The 21,807-nt window shown below is 49.5% G+C and overlaps 1 long non-coding RNA gene across 1 annotated transcript; it reads right to left on the reverse strand.

The window, feature by feature from the left end:
• Positions 1-1,769: 1,769 nt before the first annotated feature.
• LOC144696041 (uncharacterized) lies at positions 1,770-19,585 on the reverse strand. The gene is made up of 6 exons (XR_013580062.1): positions 19,430-19,585; positions 7,364-7,384; positions 7,250-7,276; positions 6,836-6,880; positions 2,892-2,984; positions 1,770-2,294 (listed from the first exon to the last, which is right to left on the reverse strand). It is a non-coding gene; the product is annotated as an uncharacterized LOC144696041 (long non-coding RNA).
• Positions 19,586-21,807: the final 2,222 nt, after the last annotated feature.

The following is a 21,807-nucleotide window of genomic DNA, read 5'->3' on the forward strand; positions in this document are numbered from 1 at the left end:
CAGACCTGAAACGTTAACTGTTTCTCTCCCCACAGAGACTGACCTTGAACATTTGACCAGCATTTTCTAGTTTTTACGGACTTGGAAGTTTCACAAATTAAGCTCCATGTTTTGTCATTTTTGGGGGGGGACCCCATTTCACTGGGGCCAAGCCCACGACAAAAGCTACTTTTTTTTTTAAAAAAAGAGTAAAAAACAAATGTTCCTTTCAGATTGGTCGCTGCCCAAACTTCTTCATTAAAACCAACGCCTGGAGCTGCAAATGCAGATGTGAAACAGCAGGAAGGACCATGGAATCATCCCCATCGCATGTGACTGGCTAAATCCAAGAGCTCAGCAATGGGGCTGAATTCCAATCTCAAATGGAAGCAGATCAAGGAAACTATTTCACTCTCTGGTGAAGTTAAGGATTTTTTTAAAACAAAATATGAAAAATAGTTGGATTTGTTGGTTGCCAAACCACAACGTGATGATTGAAATTCACTACAAAATGTCTTGTGATTTTAATTCTTGTGTTGCAACTGCATCAGAACTCGTTATGCTCTTCCCCTCACCCAGAACCAATAACAGTAAACAGGGTCTCAAGAAGCAGTCTTAAATCATAAGGAGAGCAGGGGCCACGCATTACCAGAGCTGGAACAAAGAGAATGGACAATTGACCTTGGGGGAGAACAAGAGACCAGAATGCACCAGTGATCCCTGGCTGAGCGGAACATGGTTCAATTCCCATGCATTTCCCTGTCTAAATGATCATTTTTTTAAAGTTCTGATCAACGATTACACACGCAATGTAAATCTCAGTTCTCTCTGCCGATGCCACTGAACCAGCTGGGCATTTCCACTGAAGACAATAATTGGCGAATATTGATTTGATTATCTTCCGTCTCACAGCTGAAAGGATCTTTAAAAATGAAGTTCTGGCGCCATCTGGTGTTTCACTGGGAACGGAGTGTCTAAATCGGAGGATTTTACCGAATCGCGCGCACTGAGTGCGTAGAGGACATGAGCCGGGCAAGTTAGAGGTCTGTGTAACACTCCCTCAGCATGCTGAGTATGCCCTTGTGACTCCTTCGTTGCACTTTGGGATATTTTTACTAGGTTAAAAGGTGCCAAATAAATGTAAATAGTTATTGGCTGGGTTATCAGAAGACAGGCAAGAGCAAAAAAAAATCTTTAGCTCAGGCTACTTCAACAGCCCATCAGCTCAGTTGTGGGAACAATTAAATCTGCAAGGGGGAAGAAAGGAAGGAGGAAACAAAAACGGATGGTTAAAAAAAAGTATTCTAGGAAACCAAGGATATAAAAACATCTCTCTTGAGAATTGCATGTGTAAATGTTGATCAGAACTGAAAAATTATAAACAGGAGGAACAGAGTGAATTACGTGGAAATTGTACCATGTTCCCCGTTCTGCCCCACCAGGGATTACTGTGCATTCTAGTCTCTGTTCTCTCCCATGGTCAATTACTCATTCTCCTTGTTACAGCTCTGATAATGCTTGACTCCTGCTCCCTGTGTGATTTAAGATTGTTTCTGGCGATCCTGATTGCCGTTATTGGTGCTGGGTGAGGGGAAGAGCATAACAACTTGTGATTTCAACTCTTGAGTTACAATTTCATAAGATTTTTGCATGTGACAGTGAGATATTACCCCACCATGTGACCTTTCTCCCATGGACCACTCTGGAGACTCTGTGTAGGCTGAGGCACCAAGAATGGCTAATGTCAGTGGAACTGTGGCTTCAAGTGTAGAGAGAGACAGACAACTTCATTCCCAAGCATAACAGTATCCAACTTTATTTTAAGTAGCAAATTTAAAACTCCATGATACTCAGCAAAATATGATTGAATTCAGAAAACTGAGTCAAAACATATTCCAAAGAATATTCACTTTAAAACAGTAATTTTAAAAAAAGTTACATTTTTCATTGTCAAATTGTCAAGCAAGAATGATAATTTCACATGGAGAGCAAAATGTGCCACTAACAGCTACCAACATTACAAATACAGCTTCAACTGACAGTACAGATAGAAAATGGTCAAATTTTGGGGTTTAGGGAGGGAGCATAAAACAGTTTAATGTCAAGCAGTTTCAGCATGCATCATGTCAGTATACAAAGTCTACAGAAAATAAAAACACTGCAAGAATTCGCAACATCTGCCCACTCAACCTACAAAAATGTTGCATTTATAAAAATTGATAAAAATATTCCTTTCAATTGTACAAGTGACAGGAGATTGGCAAACTCTCCAGACTTGGACAAGACTTTCGCCCATCAGATTTCAATTCTCATGCCTGCAAAGGAAAATGAAACCATTTAGATTAGTTTTCAACTACTACTTATTACAGAATTTATTCTGATGACATAGCTGAGAGGACAATGTGGGCGTGATTATGGATGCAGGAAGAGGAAGGTTGATCCCGAAGACCAAGCCCTGAGCCACAGCTCTCTCAGACCCTGCGGTAGTTTAATTACATGGGTGCTGGTGCCCTGCTAACTTGCCCACATAGTGAGAGGCATTGCCACCACCACGGCTCAATCCTGCCTTTAACAGTTGTCCTCACAGGCACTCTACAGGAGGAGTCATTCGACCACACTGGCTGGTTTACTGCTTTTGAATTCAGGGAAGGAGGCAGAATGTAACATCCCGACCCGGCAGATCAGGAATCAAATCCAGGACATTCTAACCTGTACAGCTCAACTACATGAGCAGGGAAACTGGTGATGCAGCTGAAATTAGACAAGATCTTAAAAGCAGACCTTAAACAAATTGTATATTTAGATCAAAGCAAGGTTTCAGATCTAGGACACACTTCAGCCACCCACCTCCAGAATCCTATATGTGGCTCCAATGAGCACAGAGAGAGTGTATGGGGACTGTAGGGTTTTACCTCTTTATTTTCCCCATTTTGGGCTGGAGCAGCATTAGGATCCTGGTTTGAATCACTCGCTTTCCCTTTGGTGACCTTTGGCTTCTTGGCTTTCTATGAGAGAGAAAAACATTACTGTCCAAAACAAGAGAATGACATTCAACCCATAGCCATTTAGTTCTTTAAAGACTGGGTGGATGGGTGGGTGGGGGCTGATTGTTTAGGTGCACAGAGATATCCATTGAACCAAATGGCCACACAGCAGTTTTCCCCTCTTTCTCCCATTACCCTCCCCCCAAAATAAAGTTACAGCACCCAACTGTTCGATTCCAGGACTTCTGCCTGCATTGTTCCACCCAGATTTCCCAACCCTACCTCCCACCTGCCGCACCCCCAAACACCATCACTCATCATTTGGATTGAAGAGTTCATGCAGTCAGAGGATTAGATTGCTCCCTTTGTAATTCACATTTTTTCCACAAAATTGCATTATTTTTCTTTGAAAATATTTTTCTAATGCATATTCCTGAGGTTGTCCAAGCTCCTAGGATGATTGAAGAATTCAATTGGGTCCATAGCGAGAAATTATTTCCTCTGGTGGAGTGTCCACAACGGAGGAGGCAGAGATGCGGGGGAAGACAATCTTAAAATTAGAGTTAGGCCATTCAGGAAGATACACAATATGGAAACATGGAACACTTTCCCAAAAAGTTGCTTAGGTAGAGGGTTAACTGACAATTTTAAAACTGAGATTGACAGACTTTTGTTGGGTTTGAAAGTACTACATATTGGGCTTGTTAGCAAAATTGAAACCCATGGGGTAAATAGGACAGTAGCAGCACAGATACATATTGGCTAAGGGACAGAGAAACAGAGAATTATGGTGAATGGCTGCTTTACACACTGGAGGGAAGTATATAGTGGTGTTCCCCAGTTTCCACGACTGAGACCCCTGCTGTTCTTGATATACATTTCTGACTTGGACTTAAGCGGAATTTAGAAATTTGCAGGAAACACAAAACTTGCAAGTGTAGCAAACAGTGAGAAAGATAGTAATAGACATCAAGAAGATATAGAGAGTGGCAAAATGCGCAAACACATGGCAGATGAAATTCAGTCTAGAAAAGTGTGAGATGACACTTTTGCAGGAAGAATGAGGGATTATCCAAACTAAATGGTACAATTTTAAAGGGGGCGTATGAAGAGAGAGACCAGCGGTGTTTGTGCACAAATCTTTGAGGGTGACAGGACAGGTTAATAAAGCAGACAATAAAGCATATGGGATTCTGAACTTTATAAACAGAGGTATAGGATAAGCCAGGAGGTTATGCTAAACCAATATAAATCTCTAGGACAAAAACAGAATTACCTGGAAAAACTCAGCAGGTCTGGCAGTATCGGCGGATTCAACAACTTTAGATCTTAAACTCCCCCTCCCCCCATCCCCACCCCGTTTCTCCCCCCCCCACCCTGCTTTTTTTTCCAATAATTTATATAGATTCTTCTTTCCCCACCTATTTCCATTATTTTTAAATCTAAAACTAAAACCTTGTTAGCCTTTCCACCTCACCCCCACTAGAGCTGTACTTTGAATATCCTGTCCTCCATTCTTAATTAGCACTTTTCTCAGACAAAACACCTCTTTGACCCTTTTGTCTGTGACATCTTTTGATTATCTGCTCATCTCCACAATCACCACACCCTCAATGTCTCTCTCTCTCCCCACCCCCCCACCACCTTAAACCAATTTATATTTCTCCCTTCTTCTAACTATGCTTCAGTTCTGCCGAAGGGCCATGAAGGCTCGAAACGTTAACTGATTTCTTCTCCGCCGATGCTGCCAGGCCTGCTGAGTTTTTCCAGGTAATTCTGTTTTTGTTTTGGATTTCCAGCATCCGCAGTAGCTTTTAGCTTTTATAAATCTCTAGGATGTGCCCAGTTGGTGTAGTGCCCCCATTTCTGACCATCACACTTTTGAAAGTGTGAAGACTTTGAAGAGGGTACAGAAGAAATTTACTAGAATAGTTCCAGGGGTTAGCGATTATCATTATGTGGATACACTGGAGAAACAGGAATTATTCTGCTTAGAACAGAGGTGGCTAAGAAGAGATTTAATAGATGTTGAAAATCATGAAGGATTTAAACAGAGTAAATAAAGAGAAACTCTTTCCAATGGCTGAAGGGGCAATAACCGGAGGGTACAGCTTTCAGGTGACTGGCAGAATAACTAGAGGAGACATGAGGAAAAATGTTATTACACAACGAGTGGTTAGGATTTGGAATGCACTGCCTGACACCGTTGTGGATACATGTTGAAACTCTTTCGAGTTATCAACAGTCACAGATTGCAACTCTTTCGAGTACAATCACAGTTCTTGGTTTCCGGGAGTGGGACATGAACCCACAACCCTCTGATTCAAAGGCGAGGGTGCTATGAACTGAGCCACAGCTGACACCTCTGGATACATGTTGAATAACAGCCTCATTATTGAATAATAATTGGAATGGGAATTGGATAATTACGTGGAGAAAAAAATGGCAGCATTATGGGCATAACTGGATTGCTTTTCAAAAGAGTTCATGCAATCTCGATGGACCAAACAGCCTCCTCTGTGCTGTAATATTCTATGACTAAAGGTTACCAAACCAAGAGAGGTAAAATGGAATTAGATACAGACCAGTCATGGTATAACTAAGTGGTGGAGAAGACGAAAAGGGCCTGGTCTCTTCCTGTGCCTATGCCCCATTAGGAAAGAGCACAGTGATGACTGTGGATTGCAGCATCATCTTGGCTCTGGTGCAGCTATGGCTCATTTGCAATAAGCAGGCCACATTTAATTCAGCCAATTTACAGCCCAGTAAAGTGATGGAAGGAGTCTTCATTAGTGCCATCACCTGCTTGCCGACAACCTGCTCACTGATGCTCAATTTGGGTTCTACCTGAATCATTCCAGCTCATATCTCATTACAGCCTTGCTCCAAACATGAATGGATGAGGTGAATGTCACAGGAGAGTTGACAGTAACTGCTGTCGACATTAAGGCAAGGTGACACCACGAACTAAACAGGTCAAAAGGATAAAAGGGTAAACCCTGGAGTCATATCTGGTACAAAGGAAAATGGCTGTGGTTGACGGAGACAAATCACGCTGTCCCAAAACAACTCTGCAGTTCCCAAGGGAAGTGGCCTTGACCAGATGGTCTGGTCTCCATCACAAGGTAAGGAGTGGAGGTATTTTCTGACAATTACACGATATTCAACTCTGATAATAAGGAAGCCTATGCCAGCCTGCAGCAGCACCTGGGCAATATCTGGGCTTGCGTCAACAAGTAATATTCGCATCACAAGTAGCAGGAAAAGATTAATAAGATAACAACTAACTACCTCACCTAGACTTTCAACATCACCACCCTAGAGTTCTCCACTTTGAGGGTCATTACTGCCCAGAAACTTAACCGGACCAGTCATATTCACACAGTGGGCAGAGTGGGGCACTTTGCAATAAGTGACTCACCTTCTAGCCCCTCAAAGCCTCTCCACCATCTATAAGGCTACTCAGCAGTGCCAGGAAATATACAGCACACACCTGATGGACACGTTCTACAGATAGAGCAACTTGTCACTGGGCTTATCGCCTCTTCAGAGCAACAAGGGAGGGCTATTAAAATACAGCAATGCTGGTGTGACAGTAAAGCCCAATCTTGGCCTCACTCAACCTTCAGTGGGATCCACTAGATCGCAACCAGGGTCAGGAATGCTGACAATTCCCACCCATCCTATTCATTTCTGGAGTGTTGAAGGCAGTGATAGAACCCCAAATAAGATTGACTAATTTAACTGTCCACGATCAAATTGAGGTCAATTCTGATCATCAATATCTGCTTATCCAATTAAAGTTAGCTGCAGCAGAGAATTAATTGAAATTGAGCATTTAGTGTCAGGTGAGAGTGTGGTGAAAGGCTTACCTTGGCTGGTGCCTTCTTGGTTGGAGCTGCAGGTTGGACAGAATGCTGTTGTGAATCAGAGTAAGAAAGAGACTAAGTAACAAATCTTCAATCAATCAATAATTGATTAAAACAAGTACATGCAAGCCACTTGGGAAACTATCCAATTTGCTTTAGTTATCACTTCCACAAATTAAGCAGTATGCTGAATATTTCCACGGGAGACAGACTCTGTTCTTTTTAATGTAATTCATATTATCAGCTAATTTTCCTCAATGCCTCCAGAGAGGACAGTAGCCTCACAGTGAACTTGACACACACTAGACATGCAGTCAAGCCTTCAAGGGATCTGCACTGCACTTTCAGAAGTCTGTGACTATACACATACAAACTTAAAACCCAGCTGACTTGACTCACGAGTACTCCGATACCTACCTTGGTTCGTGATGACCTCCTTAGTTCCTGCAAAGCAAAACAGACAGTTTAGAAATAAGCAAGTCAGCTTTTAATGAATATGCGTAAAACCTATAATATGAAAAATGTACTTACTTCAGGTTTTGGAGCCACAACCTAGGACAGTAAAGAGAGGAGTGTTAGTGTTTTACTACAAGGTTTAACAGTTATTTCTGCAGCAATACTGTGAAAACAGACTGTAGGTAAACCTCACAGTTAAAAACCATGCCAGTTAGCTGTTGAAAATCCAAATCCCCTCCAAATGCATTAGTGTATTTCAATCTATTTAGCATCCCTGAAAGTATCAAAGGTACATATGGTGTTTGGGTGAGGCCAGGATTAGTCAGCTGCTGACCATCACTCATTTAGTCAAGGTATGTACATGAAAAAAAAAGTAGAAAATGGAGACAAAGTTCACACAAATTTCAATGCTTAAACGATTAATCAAAAGCTCACCAGACCTTTTAAAGAGAGTTGAAAAGCTACCTTCAGAGAACCACAGTTTGAACACAGAATATACACAGGCTGCTTTTTTATATTTAAATATATTCTGGGTCCAGAAATTGCAAACAGATGTGGCCATTAATATCAATGGATCCTTGGACACCCCTATAGTGACCTAATTTTAACAACTTTGAACATCAATGTATAAATGCTACACTGAAACCCTTCAACTTTTTAAATGGATTTAACTCACTGAAGTTTGTCTATGTTACCTCAGTTAACAACCGTTGATTATCAAAATCCAAGAACTAGTCTATAGAAAGTCATTAAATATCTCAGCACTGCATCAAAATTGAACAGAAAGTGTGTGCTGCAAAGCATTTGATTACACGCCATTTAATGCTAACTAAAGAGAAACGGAGCTTGCTTTTTCCCATCTATTATACCCGTGATACCTGCTACATAAACAATACAAAAGTTTCATGTACCCATTTAGATGAGGGGTCCTGTATAAACAACTAACCTGGATTTAAAAATCCCCACTGCAGTGAGCATCTAAAATTACTTTAAACAGATCACTATCATGACAACCATTAACCAGACATAACCACAGCTTTCATCTGATTCCTCAGACAGCGAGACTATTGCTTTTAAAATGCAACAGAGTGAGAAATAAAAATTCTAAATCGAAACAATTGTAATAAGATAGAGGCAGAGTTCAATTCAAACATCTTGTACACCCTGAATTCAGGTAGAGTGTATGAGTTAAATTGGTGCTCCACTTTAGGCAGCAGGCCCTGCTATAATGCTAACTCTATCAACTCACATGGACTATAGTTAGCAATGCAATACTATTACTACTGAATGACAGGCTGGGAGCTGTGATTATTTTAATTGAAGATCAGATTATGCATGATTAAGAGCCCAAGTCAAGTAATTTCCTTAATTTCATTTGGATGATATCAAAAGACTTATTTCATTGTGAAGATATAGTCATGCAGGGCTCAGATTATCCTTTATAGATCATTTTTAAACCAATAACTGGAGAGAAAGTATTGAAAAAGTCAGATTTCAGAATCAGAAGCTATTCTCATAGTGGGTAATTGACCCATTAGCAACTTTTAAAAAAAATGTATGTAACACCATTCACACCCTTGAAGTCCCAAACTCAATTAAGTACTTTTTTGTATTTAAGTATAATCACTGTTGTAGTGCAGAAAAAGCAGCAGTAAACGACAAGATCCAAACAACAATGTAATAATGACCAGATAATTTATTTTTCTGATATGGAGTGATAAATACTGACCTGGACACTGGGTACTACTACTCTGTTCTTCTTTGAATAGTACCATGGGATTAGTGTCTCATCCAAAATACAGCATCTCTGACAGTGATACACTCCTTGCATACTACACTAAGGCTTAGATTTTGTGCCCAACTCTGGTGAGGGGCATGACCCACAACCTTAGTTTAGGCAAGTGTGCTACCAATTGAGTCTAGCCTCACATTTCATTGTACTTTTACTGATCATCATGCTTCCCATTATTAAATATAGTTTCTTTACACTGTGCTGTGATATTCACCATGTCAGAGATTATCCCACATTACAAGTTATACCCAGAGAACAGAGTACTGCACACAATGGTTAGCCAGAGCGAGGAAGTGGAACTGAGCCAGGGCCTAATCAACAAGAAGACATTAACACTGATGCAACTGGAAGTCAGTCAAGCAATCTGAGAACAGCAGAGTTAGGAGAGAAGGTGAAGATAGAGCTGGGCATTATTGGTGTTGTTATGAAAACTATACTTACCTCAGAGTTGAGAGTGGAGGTCAGGAACTTCAACTCCCCATGGGCCTCAGAGTTTTTGCGCATGCGCAGACCGGGGGCGGGCTGCACATGCGCAATTCTGTAGTGTAAGTTCTTTGTGCCCAGGACAGGCCCAGCACGCCTGTGCATAAAGAGAAAAAAAGTGTGAAAACCCAGGTCAGGTGACTGGGAGCAGAGTGTCATGGAAAACTACAGTCCCAGGCAGAGGCCAGGGAGAGGTCCCAAAAAGAAGAATCCCAGAAAGGGGTCGGGTATAGGAAAAGGTCCAAGCTCATTTAAAAAGAGAGGAACAGTGAAAAAAGGCTCCAAACAGGAAAAAGGCTGCAGGGAGCAGACTTTAAGTGAAGAAGGCAGCCAAAGGTTAGTGACTCCGTGCTGCAGACCACTGGGGCAAAGGTACCCCTTTGGAGCAGCGGTGTTCTGCTCCACACGGCTGAAGAGCTGAAGTTGTGCTTGTGAGTTGGTGTTTGAATGCATACTTGGGAATCCAGGGGGATGTAATCTTGGGTGAGGAGATTAAAATCCTAAGAAGTGGGCTGTCGTTGACGCCGTCAGAGTTGGAGTGACTTCTGGACAGAATTCCAAGGCAAGGTCTTCGAAGGTGAAGACTGGAATCCCTCGTGAGAGAGACGAAGTTTCAGTGAGATTGGTTGACTCAGTGTTACTGACATCTGGGTGGGTTTGTTGAGAAACCTGTGGAATCAGTTTTGGTTGCATTTGGCATTTATTGTGCAATATGGTGTGTTTGACCAAAGTTTGTCTGTTAATTCATATACACCTCATATTAACCCTGAATATTAGAGTATAAAATAGATGTTGTAAATTATTTTATCTTTCTGACCTTGTATAGTTTATTTTTGTTTCTTCAAAACCCGTGGAATCTTGTGGCTTTCTTCATTTAGTAAGTGTCTCGAATCTCAAACTTTGTCTAGTTTAAACAAAACGTTATTGGTCCCTAACTGGATCTCACCAACAACTTGGGGGTCCGGCCAGGATCATAACAGTGTACATGTGGAAGCTGATCTGATTCTTTGGATGATGCCACCATGGAGCAGCATGTAAATAAGGGAGAGGGATGGGAAACAGATGCTTGGGAGGTGATTATGCAAGGGTGGATAGAAGAGACATAATTTAAATTAACTGACAAGAGTTTGGGGCAGGGAGGAGCAGGTGGAAGAATACACTTGATTTTAATGGGTTGTAATTAACTGAGATATGGGTAAAATTAGTAAACTGCAGCTTCCCGATATGAAAAACAATGGTATGGAAATTTTCAGACTACTACACTGTGGGCAGCATTAGATGTTGGGTTCAAAATCACACCCTATACTGCAGCTGGATGCTGCTCACTTTTACCAGCTTTAAAATTCCGTGAACAAGATCCCTGGGCTGGACTCAGTATATGTCCTTCAACGTAATTCCTCAATAACAGTACTACACTTCGAAAGTACTTAATTTGCTGTGAAGCACTTCCAGATGTCCTGAGGCCATGAAAGGCACCAAACACATCTTCCCTTCACCCGCCCCAGCGGCATTCTGTAGGGATCGTTCCCTCCGGGACACCCTGGTCCACTCCTCCATCAACCCCTACTCCTCAACCCCCACCTATGGCACCTCCCCATGCCCACGCAGAAGATGCAACACCTCCCCCTTCACTTCTTCTCTCCTCACTGTCCAAGGGCCCAAACACTCCTTTCAAGTGAAGCAGCATTTCACTTGCATTTCCCCTAACTTAGTCTACTGCATTCGTTGCTCCCAATGCGGTCTCCTCTACATTGGAGACCAAACGCAAACTGGGCGACCGCTTTGCAGAACACCTGCGGTCTGTCCGCAAGAAAGACCCAAACCTCCCTGTCGCTTGCCATTTTAACACTACACCCTGCTCTCTTGCCCACATGTCTGTCCTTGGCTTGCTGCATTGTTCCAGTGAAGCCCAACGCAAACTGGAAGAACAGCACCTCATCTTCCGACTAGGCACTTTACAGCCTTCCTGGCTGAATACTGAATTCAACAACTTTAGATCTTAAACTCCCTCCCCCCATCCCCAACCCGTATCTTCCCCCTCCCTTTTGTTTTTTTCAATAATTTATATAGATTTTTCTTTTCCCACCTATTTCCATTATTTTTAAATCTACAACTAATACCTTGTCAGTCTTTCCACCCCACCCCAACTAGAGCTGTACCTTGAGTGTCCTGCCATCCATTCTTAATTAGCACATTTTCTTAGATAATATCACCACCTTCAACACCTCTTTGATCCTTTTGTCTGTGACATCTTTTGATTATCTGCTCCTATCACTGCTTGCTTGTCCCTACAACCACCCCCCCTCAACTTCTCTCTCCCCCCCACCCACCTTAAACCAGCTTATATTTCACCCCTCTCCTAACTATACTCAGTTCTACTGAAGGGTCATGAGGACTCGAAACGTCGACTCTTTTCTTCTCCGCCAATGCTGCCAGACCTGCTGAGTTTTTCCAGGTAATTCTGTTTTTGTTTTACCATATAAATGTAAGTCGTTATTCATTCTAAAACAATACACTTACACTATCCAAAAGTTCACACTTTAGCAAGATTTCTCACAAAGCACCAGAGTTTGCCACAAAGCTTTCCATCAAGTTTTTAAGGAGACCCTTTTAAAGATTGCTCTTGGGTCAGTTGATCTCAACTACCTGCTTCTATGCAGGACTGGTTTCTGCATAACCCACTACTTCCCGTTTATGGTAACCAGTAGTAACACAGGCCAAGCAGTGATGGACATGAGTTATTTCTGGACACTGTGCAGGGCGAGAGAGACAAACCTCTAAAATTAAGTGGATCAGCCAATTGGACCCACGTACACCTGAAAATACAGTTTGTAGAAGGGAAGGAAGGCTTGGTACAAAGGACTGGTTCAAAATGGTTACGCACTTCCTGTTAAGTAATTTCATAACTTCCAACTTAAAGTATGTTTTTCATTTTCTGAAAGCAGCTATTGATGTATGTGCAACAATAGCAGTGTCTGTGTCCAGTGCAAATCAAACTGTAAACAACCCCTACCCCAGAATTTATCACCTTGTTACAATCATACTCCGTTCCAATTTCAAATGATTATGCTTGCTTTGCTATCGACCAGTGAAGGTAGGCTTGTGGTAGACCGTGGTAGAGAACCCCATGGCAGGTTTCTCAACTAGTACATCAAGGAAGGGGAATTCATTTGACTGTTTCATTTCAAAGGTGAATTTGAGCGCAGGATGGAGCCCATCATGACATGTAAGAAATTATTACATGCAGCTGCGGATTTAAATATAGCGAACGTATCATCCACATATTGGAAATATGCAAGGGGTAAGCGGTTTGATGTAATTCCATGAAAGACACATTTCTCATGGAACCCAACAAAGATGTTTGCAAGAGCTGGGCCTAGAGGGGATCCCATGGCAACACCATCTTTTTGGGCATTCGTGGTGTCATTAAAACTGAACTCAACTGCGCGAGTTGCTGAGTTCATAAGATCTATGGGTTCCCTTTATATCGGTATTCTTGCAAAGTGTCTTAATGAGTGCAAGACAAAAAGCTTCCACATGTCTCTTTCTCAGCAATATTAAATGGTTTAAAATAAGAACCCAAACTGGAATAGTGGCAGGTTTTCCGGGGCTAGAGTTCATTTAAACAAATTCCAATATACTTTTGGAAGTTACTTCTAAACAAGAAAGGTCTTGTTTGACTTGTTATGAAACACATGTTCACAATCCACTCCCAATTTTTCACTACAACAGGAGGCAGCTACCAAACATGAAGAACTTGACAATCAGGCTCTCAGTTTTGCACAGGATAGTTTCAATCATATCCCATGCAAATTTAAAATTCAACATCATTTTAACCCTTTTCTTGTCAACTCACAGGTTGGGATTGATGATACTAACTTTAGCATCATTTACACTGAGTGAAAACATTCTCAGTCCCTTGGATTAAATAACTGCTTCTGATCATTCCTTAGGAGGCAAAGGCTCAAAGTTGCTAGCAGTCATATCCTGAATGTGAAAATGTAAATAATACTTTACTGTCACATGGAACAACGAGTGCCCGAACCCATGGGAAACATTCCATAATTTTAATACTTGTACCAGCCCCAACCCATCATATCATATCCAACAATATTGCAGTCAGATGCTGGGAAAAATGCGAACAGCAGCAAACTGAGACTACCCGGCCCACTTCCCCCGATTCTCCCCCCCGATCCCCTTTTCGCCGATCCTCCCCGGATCCCTTTCTCCCTTTCCCCCACCAGATCCCATCCACCCCCTGATTCTTAGGTAGCACAAGGAATTCAGCAAAGTTGAAAGCACTTACTGTTTCAGTTCTAGATTCATAAGCAGGCTTGGGGCACATCCAATATGCCCTGATTAAAAACCAATCGATTATCAATCTTATCACTAGCAAAACCCTTTGAAAATAGAAATTAAGTATTGAAATGTAAAACACCAGGAAAAAAAATTCCAAATAGTTAAGTTCCGTTTAATCCAAACACACTCTAAAAAGTGTGAGAAATATTCGAGCAAAATGCAGGTTATGACTGCCTTATTCAGTCATAAAGCAGAGCAACACAGATCTACCTATCATGGGGGTTACCCCTCTGTCAGACAAACTGAGGAATAAAGAGCCAGGTTAGAGATTCCAACAATTTCAAACAGTGGAGCAATATTTTATTTGCATTTTGTCCAGATGGCATGGGGCTAGGAGACTCTAACAAAGCCCTGGGAGGGTGTCGGGCGGAAAGGGAGCCAATTGCTGGACTTGGGGAGAGTGGAGTAACCAACCTGCAGTTTTAGTTTTATCGGTCTAGGGACGTTTTCTTTTGGGAACTAAATTAATGAATAATCAATGCCCAAACTGAGATTTAAGCAAACAAGCCCCCAAATTTTCAAAAAGCAAAATACTGCAGATGATGGAAATCTGAAATGAGAAAATGCTGGAAATACTGAGGTCAGGAAACATTTGTAGCGAGTACGTCCAACGCTTTCCGCTTTACCCAAAATCCATATCCCTGAATAATTTGTCACCATTAAAATGTTTTTGAAAAGTAAATCAGTCACTGAGGTAAATGGAGGACAAGTAGAGCCAGGAGTGGCACGGATGAGGGGGTGGCACTGTGGGGAGGGGGTGGGAAGATGGCCCCGTGGTGGGGGGTCCCAGTGGCACTAGGGGGCAGGGAGTGCAGGAAGCTAGAGGGCAGAGGGATGAGCGCTGGGGAGGGGGGGTGCGGGGATGGGGGGCATAGGAAGGGGACTGACGAGGAGGGTACAAGGGGACTGGAGCGGGACCGGGGAGCAGCGAGAAGAGGGGGATCAGGGAGGGGGCTGGGACTCGGGAGGACAGAGGACCGGGGAGGGTAGGGTGAGGGGGACGGGGCGGGGGACGGGGACGGGGAGGGGAGAGGGCGGGGAGGGGGAGAGGGCGGGGAGGGGGAGAGGGCGGGGAGGGCCGGTATGGGGAGGGGAAGGGATAAGGAGGGGAAGGGATAAAGAGGGGAGGGGTTCAGGTGTGTGGTGAGGGGATCGGTGGGAGGGGAAGGGAGGGGAAAGAATCGGGGTGGATGGGATCTGGTGGGGGAAAGGGAGAAAGGGATCCGGGCAGGATCGGCGAAAAGGGGATCGGGGGGAGAATCGGGGGAAGTGGACCGGGGGGGAGGATGGGGGAAGGGGTCCGGAGAGGGTGAGGGTAGTGGCAGTGAGGGGGAGGAGGGGGATGGGAGAGGGAGGGGCAGGGCCTGGGAATCGGGGTGAGGGGCAAGGATTGGGGGAGGAGATCGGGGGGGAGGAGATGGGGAGGGAGGGGTAGGGAGGGTAGGGGGAGGTGAGGGGGAAGGGGGAGGACGAGGAAGGGGGGGAGGGAGGGGGAGGCAGAGGAGGCGGGGGAGGGGGAGCGGCGGGGAGGGGGAGGAGCGGAGGGGAGGGGGACGAGGGCAGCGGGGAGGGGGAGAGGGGGAGAGGGGGAGAGGGGGAGGAGGGCGGGGGAGAGGGGGAGGAGGGCGGGGGAGAGGGGGAGGAGGGCGGGGGAGAGGGGGGGGAGGGCGGGGGAGGGCGGGGGAGAGGGGGAGGAGGGCGGGGGAGAGGGGGAGGAGAGGGGGAGAGGGCGGGGGAGAGGGGGAGGAGGGCGGGGGAGGAGGAGAGGGGGAGGAGGAGAGGGGGAGGAGGAGAGGGGGAGGAGGAGAGGGGGAGGGGGAGAGGGGGAGGGGGAGAGGGGGAGAGGGGGGGAGGGGGGGAGGGGGGGAGGGGGGGAGGGGGAGGGGGGGAGGGGGGAGGGGGGGAGGGGGAGGAGGGCGGGGGAGAGGGGGAGGGGGAGGAGGGCGGGGGAGAGGGGGAGGGGTAGAGGGGGAGGAGGGCGGGGTAGAGGGGGAGGAGGGCGGGGTAGAGGGGGAGGAGGGCGGGGGAGAGGGGGAGGAGGGCGGGGGAGAGGGGGAGGAGGGCGGGGGAGAGGGGGAGGAGGGCGGGGGAGAGGGGGAGGAGGGCGGGGGAGAGGGGGAGGAGGGCGGGGGAGAGGGGGAGGAGGGCGGGGGAGAGGGGGAGGAGGGCGGGGGAGAGGGGGAGGAGGGCGGGGGAGAGGGGGAGGAGGGCGGGGGAGAGGGGGAGGAGGGCGGGGGAGAGGGGGAGGAGGGCGGGGGAGAGGGGGAGGAGGGCGGGGGAGAGGGGGAGGAGGGCGGGGGAGAGGGGGAGGAGGGCGGGGGAGAGGGGGAGGAGGGCGGGGGAGAGGGGGAGGAGGGCGGGGGAGAGGGGGAGGAGGGCGGGGGAGAGGGGGAGGAGGGCGGGGGAGAGGGGGAGGAGGGCGGGGGAGAGGGGGAGGAGCGCGGGGGAGAGGGGGAGGGGGAGGAGGGCGGGGGAGAGGGGGAGGGGGAGGAGGGCGGGGGAGAGGGGGAGGGGGAGGAGGGCGGGGGAGAGGGGGAGGGGGAGGGGGGCGGGGGAGGAGCGCGGGGGAGGAGGGGGAGGAGGGGGAGGAGGGCGGGGGAGGAGGGAGAGGAGGGCGGGAGAGGAGGGCGGGGGAGGAGGGCGGGGGAGGAGGGCGGGGGAGGAGGGCGGGGGAGAGGGGGAGGGGAAGGGATTTGGGTGGGTGGGGAAAGAATCAGGGTGGGGAAAGAATCAGTGTGTGGATGGGATCTGGTGGGGGAAAGGGAGAAAGGGATCCGGGGGAGAACTGGGGGAAGTGGGCCGGGGGGAGGATGGGGGAAGGGTTCCGAAGAGGGTAAGGGTAGTGGTGGTGAGGGGGAGGACCGAGGAGGGGTGGGGGAGGGTGATGGGCACGGTTGGGACCGGGGAGAGGCGGCGCGGGGACCAGGAGTTGAGTGGCAGGGACCGGGGAGGGGAGAGGAGGGCGAGGGTAGAGGGAGGGGCAGGGCCCAGGGCATGGGTGGGAATCGGGGTGAGGAGCAAGGATTGGGGAAGGAGATTGGGTGGGAGGGGAGTGAAGTGGTGAGATGGGGAGGGGAGGGGCGAGGATCGGGGGAGGGGCGAGGATCGGGGGAGGGGAGGGGCGAGGATGGGGGGAGGGGCGAGGATCGGGGAGGGGAGGGGCGAGGATCGGGGGAGGGGAGGGGCGAGGATCGGGGGAGGGGAGGGGCGAGGATCGGGGGAGGGGAGGGGCGAGGATCGGGGGAGGGGAGGGGATCGGGGGGAGGGGAGGGGCGTGGATCGGGGGAGGGGAGGGGCGAGGATCGGGGGAGGGGAGGGGCGAGGATCGGGGGAGGGGAGGGGCGAGGATCGGGGGAGGGGAGGGGCGAGGATCGGGGGAGGGGAGGGGCGAGGATCGGGGGAGGGGAGGGGCGAGGATCGGGGAGGGGCGAGGATCGGCGGAGGGGAGGGGCGAGGATCGGTGGAGGGGCGAGGATCGGTGGAGGGGCGAGGATCGGGGGAGCGAGGATCGGGGAGGGGAGGGGGAGGGGCGACGGGAGGGGCGAGGATCGGGCATCGGGGAGGGGCGAGGATCGGGGGAGGATCATGGAGGGGCGAGGATCGGTGTAGGGGAGGGGCGAGGATCGGTGGAGGGGAGGGGCGAGGATCGGTGGAGGGGAGGGGCGAGGATCGGTGGAGGGGAGGGGCGAGGATCGGTGGAGGGGAGGGGCGAGGATCGGTGGAGGGGATCGGGGAGGGGGCGAGGATCGGGGGAGGGGCGAGGATCGGGGGAGGGGCGAGGATCGGGGGAGGGGCGAGGATCGAGGGAGGGGCGAGGATCGGGGAGGGGAGGGGCGAGGATCGGGGAGGGGCGAGGATCGGGGAGGGGCGAGGATCGGGGAGGAGAGGGGCGAGGATCGGGGAGGGGAGGGGCGAGGATCGGGGAGGGGCGAGGATCGTGGAGGGGAGGGGCGAGGATCGGCGGAGGGGAGGGGCGAGGATCGGGGGAGGGGCGAGGATCGGCGGAGGGGAGGGGCGAGGATCAGGGGAGTGAGGATCGGGGAGGGGCGAGGATCGGGCATCGGCGAGGATCGGGGGAGGATCGTGGAGGGGCAAGGATCGGGGAGGGGCGAGGATCGGCGGAGGGGAGGGGCGAGGATCGGTGGAGGGGAGGGGCGAGGATCGGGGGAGGGGAGGGGCGAGGATCGGGGGAGGGGAGGGGCGAGGATCAGGGAGGGGCGAGGATCGGGGAGGGGCGAGGATCGGGGGAGGATCATGGAGGGGCGAGGATCGGGGAGGGGCGAGGATCGGTGGAGGGGAGGGGCGAGGATCGGTGGAGGGGAGGGGCGAGGATCGGTGGAGGGGATCGGGGGAGGGGAGGGGCGAGGATCGGTGGAGGGGATCGGGGGAGGGGAGGGGCGAGGATCGGTGGAGGGGATCGGGGAGGGGGCGAGGATCGGGGGAGGGGCGAGGATCGGGGGAGGGGAGGGGCGAGGATCGGGGAGGGGCGAGGATCGGGGAGGGGCGAGGATCGGGGAGGGGCGAGGATCGGGGAGGGGAGGGGCGAGGATCGGCGGAGGGGAGGGGCGAGGATCAGGGGAGCGAGGATCGGGGAGGGGCGATGGGAGGGGTGAGGATCGGGCATCGGCGAGGATCGGGGGAGGATCGTGGAGGGGCGAGGATCGGCGGAGGGGAGGGGCGAGGATCGGCGGAGGGGAGGGGCGAGGATCGGCGGAGGGGAGGGGCGAGGATCGGCGGAGGGGAGGGGCGAGGATCGGTGGAGGATCGGGGCGAGGATCGGGGGAGGGGCGAGGATCGGGGAGGGGAGGGGCGAGGATCAGGGGAGGGGCGAGGATCGGGGGAGGGGCGAGGATCGGGGAGGGGCGAGGATCGGGGAGGGGATCGGGGAGGGGCGAGGATCGGGGAGGGGCGAGAATCTGGGAGGGGTGAGGATCGGGGGAGGGGCGAGGATCGGGGGAGGGGCGAGGATCGGGGGAGGGGCGAGGATCAAGGGAGGGGCTCGGATCGGGGGAAGGGCGAGGATCGGGGGAGGGGCTCGGATCGGGGGAGGGGCTCGGATCGGCGGAGGGGCGGGGCTCGGATCGAGGGAGGGGCGGGGCTCGGATCGAGGGAGGGGAGGGGCTCGGATCGGAGGAGGGGCAACGATCGGGTCAGCGATGGGGTGGGGGGAGGATCGGTGTTCCGGGGGAGGGACGAGGATTGGGGGTGGGGCGGGGTTCAGGGGGAGGGGCAAGGATCGGGGAGGGGCCGGGGAACGGGCGGGGATCGGCCCACACGCTTCAGAATGCAAAGGACGCCAATCGCGCTCATAGTATCCCGCCTCTTCCCTTGTATATGATGGAACGGGAGAAAGCAGCGGAAAATAATCGCTGTTCCCGCCCCGTAATCGGGCCCAAACCTGGGCGCAGCGCAGAGTTTAAGCCTCTAAATCAGTCTAGAGAACCTAGCGCTGGAGTCCGGGCAGCTCAATCTGAGTATTGCCCCGGTGCACTGATTAACTAACTCACCGGCTTGCGGGGCATATTGGCTGTCGGTTAAACGGGTGGGGCCGAGCTGTATATCAGGCTGCAATCCTGAGCTGCGTATCTGCTTGGCGATGCTTCTCTCCGACTGCCCGCGACCCGGGAACCGGTTCTAACCAGCTGCCCATCCTCGACTGCCATTGGTCAGAGCGGTCACGTGGGGCGTCCTCCTAAAGGGGAGGAGGGAGGAACATGGGGTGTTCACCCCGGTACAATGACCAAAATTTCCCATCAACCAGCAGAGTATTTGTATTTTATCTCTTTGCTGCTTTGGGTGCTTGCCGTATCCGAGCTGGCTGACGCGTTTCCCTACATTCCAACGGTGATTACATTCCTAGGTATTCCATTAAAGCACTTTGCGACGTCCTGAGATAGTGAAAGGCACTATATAAATGCAGATACTTTATTTCTTAGCCTGCGGTCAAACCGTCTCTTCAAAGGTCAGGATATCTCCATGTGGTTATGTGGTTAAACTTGAGTTAAAATTAGTACAGGGACCCAAAAGCAAAGGCTCCTCTTAAGAACCAGCATTTGGAGCTGTACACCCATAGCTTACAAGAGGTGTGTGAACTCTTGCAGGTACTCCACCCAGCAGCCTTGCAGGCTTATAATCAAGCCCCCAAGAAACAATATCGGATGCAGGAACCAGTACTTTATTCCTAGCCTGTAGCCAAGTCTTCTTTTCAAGTTGACAGGGCCCTCAACCGTGTCTGGCCCATCTCCCGCGCATCCGCCCTCATGCCTTCTTCCTCCCAGAAACATGATAGGGTCCCCCTTGTCCTCACTTATCACCCCACCAGCCTCCGCATTCAAAGGATCATCCTCCGCCATTTCCGCCAACTCCAGCGTGATGCCACCACCAAACACATCTTCCCTTCACCCCCCCGGCGGCATTCCGTAGGGATCGTTCCCTCTGTGACACCCTGGTCCACTCCTCTATCACCCCCTACTCCCACGGCACCTCCCCATGCAAACGCAGAAGATTCAACACCTGCCGCTTCACTTCCTCTCTCCTCACCATCCAAGGGCCCAAACACTCCTTTCAAGTGAAGCAGCATTTCACTTGCACTTCCCTCAACTTAGTCTACTGCATTCGTTGCTCCCAATGCGGTTTCCTCTACATTGGAGAGACCAAACGCAGACTGGGTGACCGCTTTGCGGAACACCTTCGGTCTGTCCGCAAGCATGACCCAGACCTCCCTGTTGCTTGCCATTTCAACATTCCACCCTGCTCTCATGCCCACATGTCCGTCCTTGGCCTGCTGCAATGTTCCAGTGAAGCTCAACGCAAACTGGAGGAACAGCACCTCATCTTCCGACTAGGCACTTTACAGCTGTCCGGACTGAATATTGGGTTCAACAATTTTAGATCTTGAACTCTCTCCTCCATCCCCACCCCTTCCCATTTCTTCCCCCTCCTTTTTGTTTTTTCTAATAATTTATATAGATTTTTCTTTTCCCTATTTCCATTATTTTTAAATGTATTTTCATCCATTGTTTATTTCTACCTTTTAGTATTCCCCCACTCCCACTAGAGCTATCTGTACCTTATCTGTCCTGTCTTCTACTCTTAATTAGCACATTCCTTTAGATAATATCACCACCTTCAACACCCCTTTGTTCTTTTGTCTGTGACAGCTTTTGGTTATCTCCACCTATAACTGGTTGCTTGTCCCAACAAATACCCCCCTTAAACCAGCTTATATTTCACCCCTTTCCTATTTTTACTTAGTTCTGTTGAAGGGTCATGAGGACTCGAAACGTCAACTGTGCTCTTCTCCGCTGATGCTGCCAGACCTGCTGAGTTTTTCCAAGTATTTCTGTTTCTGTTTTTGTTTTTTCTTCTTTTCAAGCAACTGGATATCTTTGTTATGGTAAACTTGGGTCAACATGAACATGAACTGGAGGTCTGACAGCATCTGCGAAGAGGAATACAGTTGATGTTTCGAGTCCGTATGACTCTTCATCAGATCCAAGGAAATAGAGAAATGAGGTGAAATATAAGCTGGTAGAGCGGGGTGGGACAGGTAGAGCTGGATAGGGGGCCAGTGATAGGTGGAGGCAAAGAGATTGCCTAAGATGTCATAGACAAATGGACAAAGGGGTGTGGACGATGGTGATATTATCCAAGGAATGTGCTAATCCCCATTAGATGCTGTCAGACCTGCTGAGTTTTTCCAGGTATTTTTGTTTCAGATTTCCAGCATCTGCAGTATTTTGCTTTTATATTATGAGCATGAACTGTACCAGGGTCCACAGGCAAAGAGCTCCATTTAAGGACCAGAATTGAGAGGAGGACAGCCAACTCGTCCTGGCATCAGAATAGTTGTGTGTCCAGGCTGCAGCAGCCTGACCTCACTAAC

This window comes from Cetorhinus maximus, chromosome 21 (genome assembly GCF_964194155.1).
Source record: "Cetorhinus maximus chromosome 21, sCetMax3.hap1.1, whole genome shotgun sequence".
Lineage (NCBI taxonomy): Eukaryota > Metazoa > Chordata > Chondrichthyes > Lamniformes > Cetorhinidae > Cetorhinus > Cetorhinus maximus.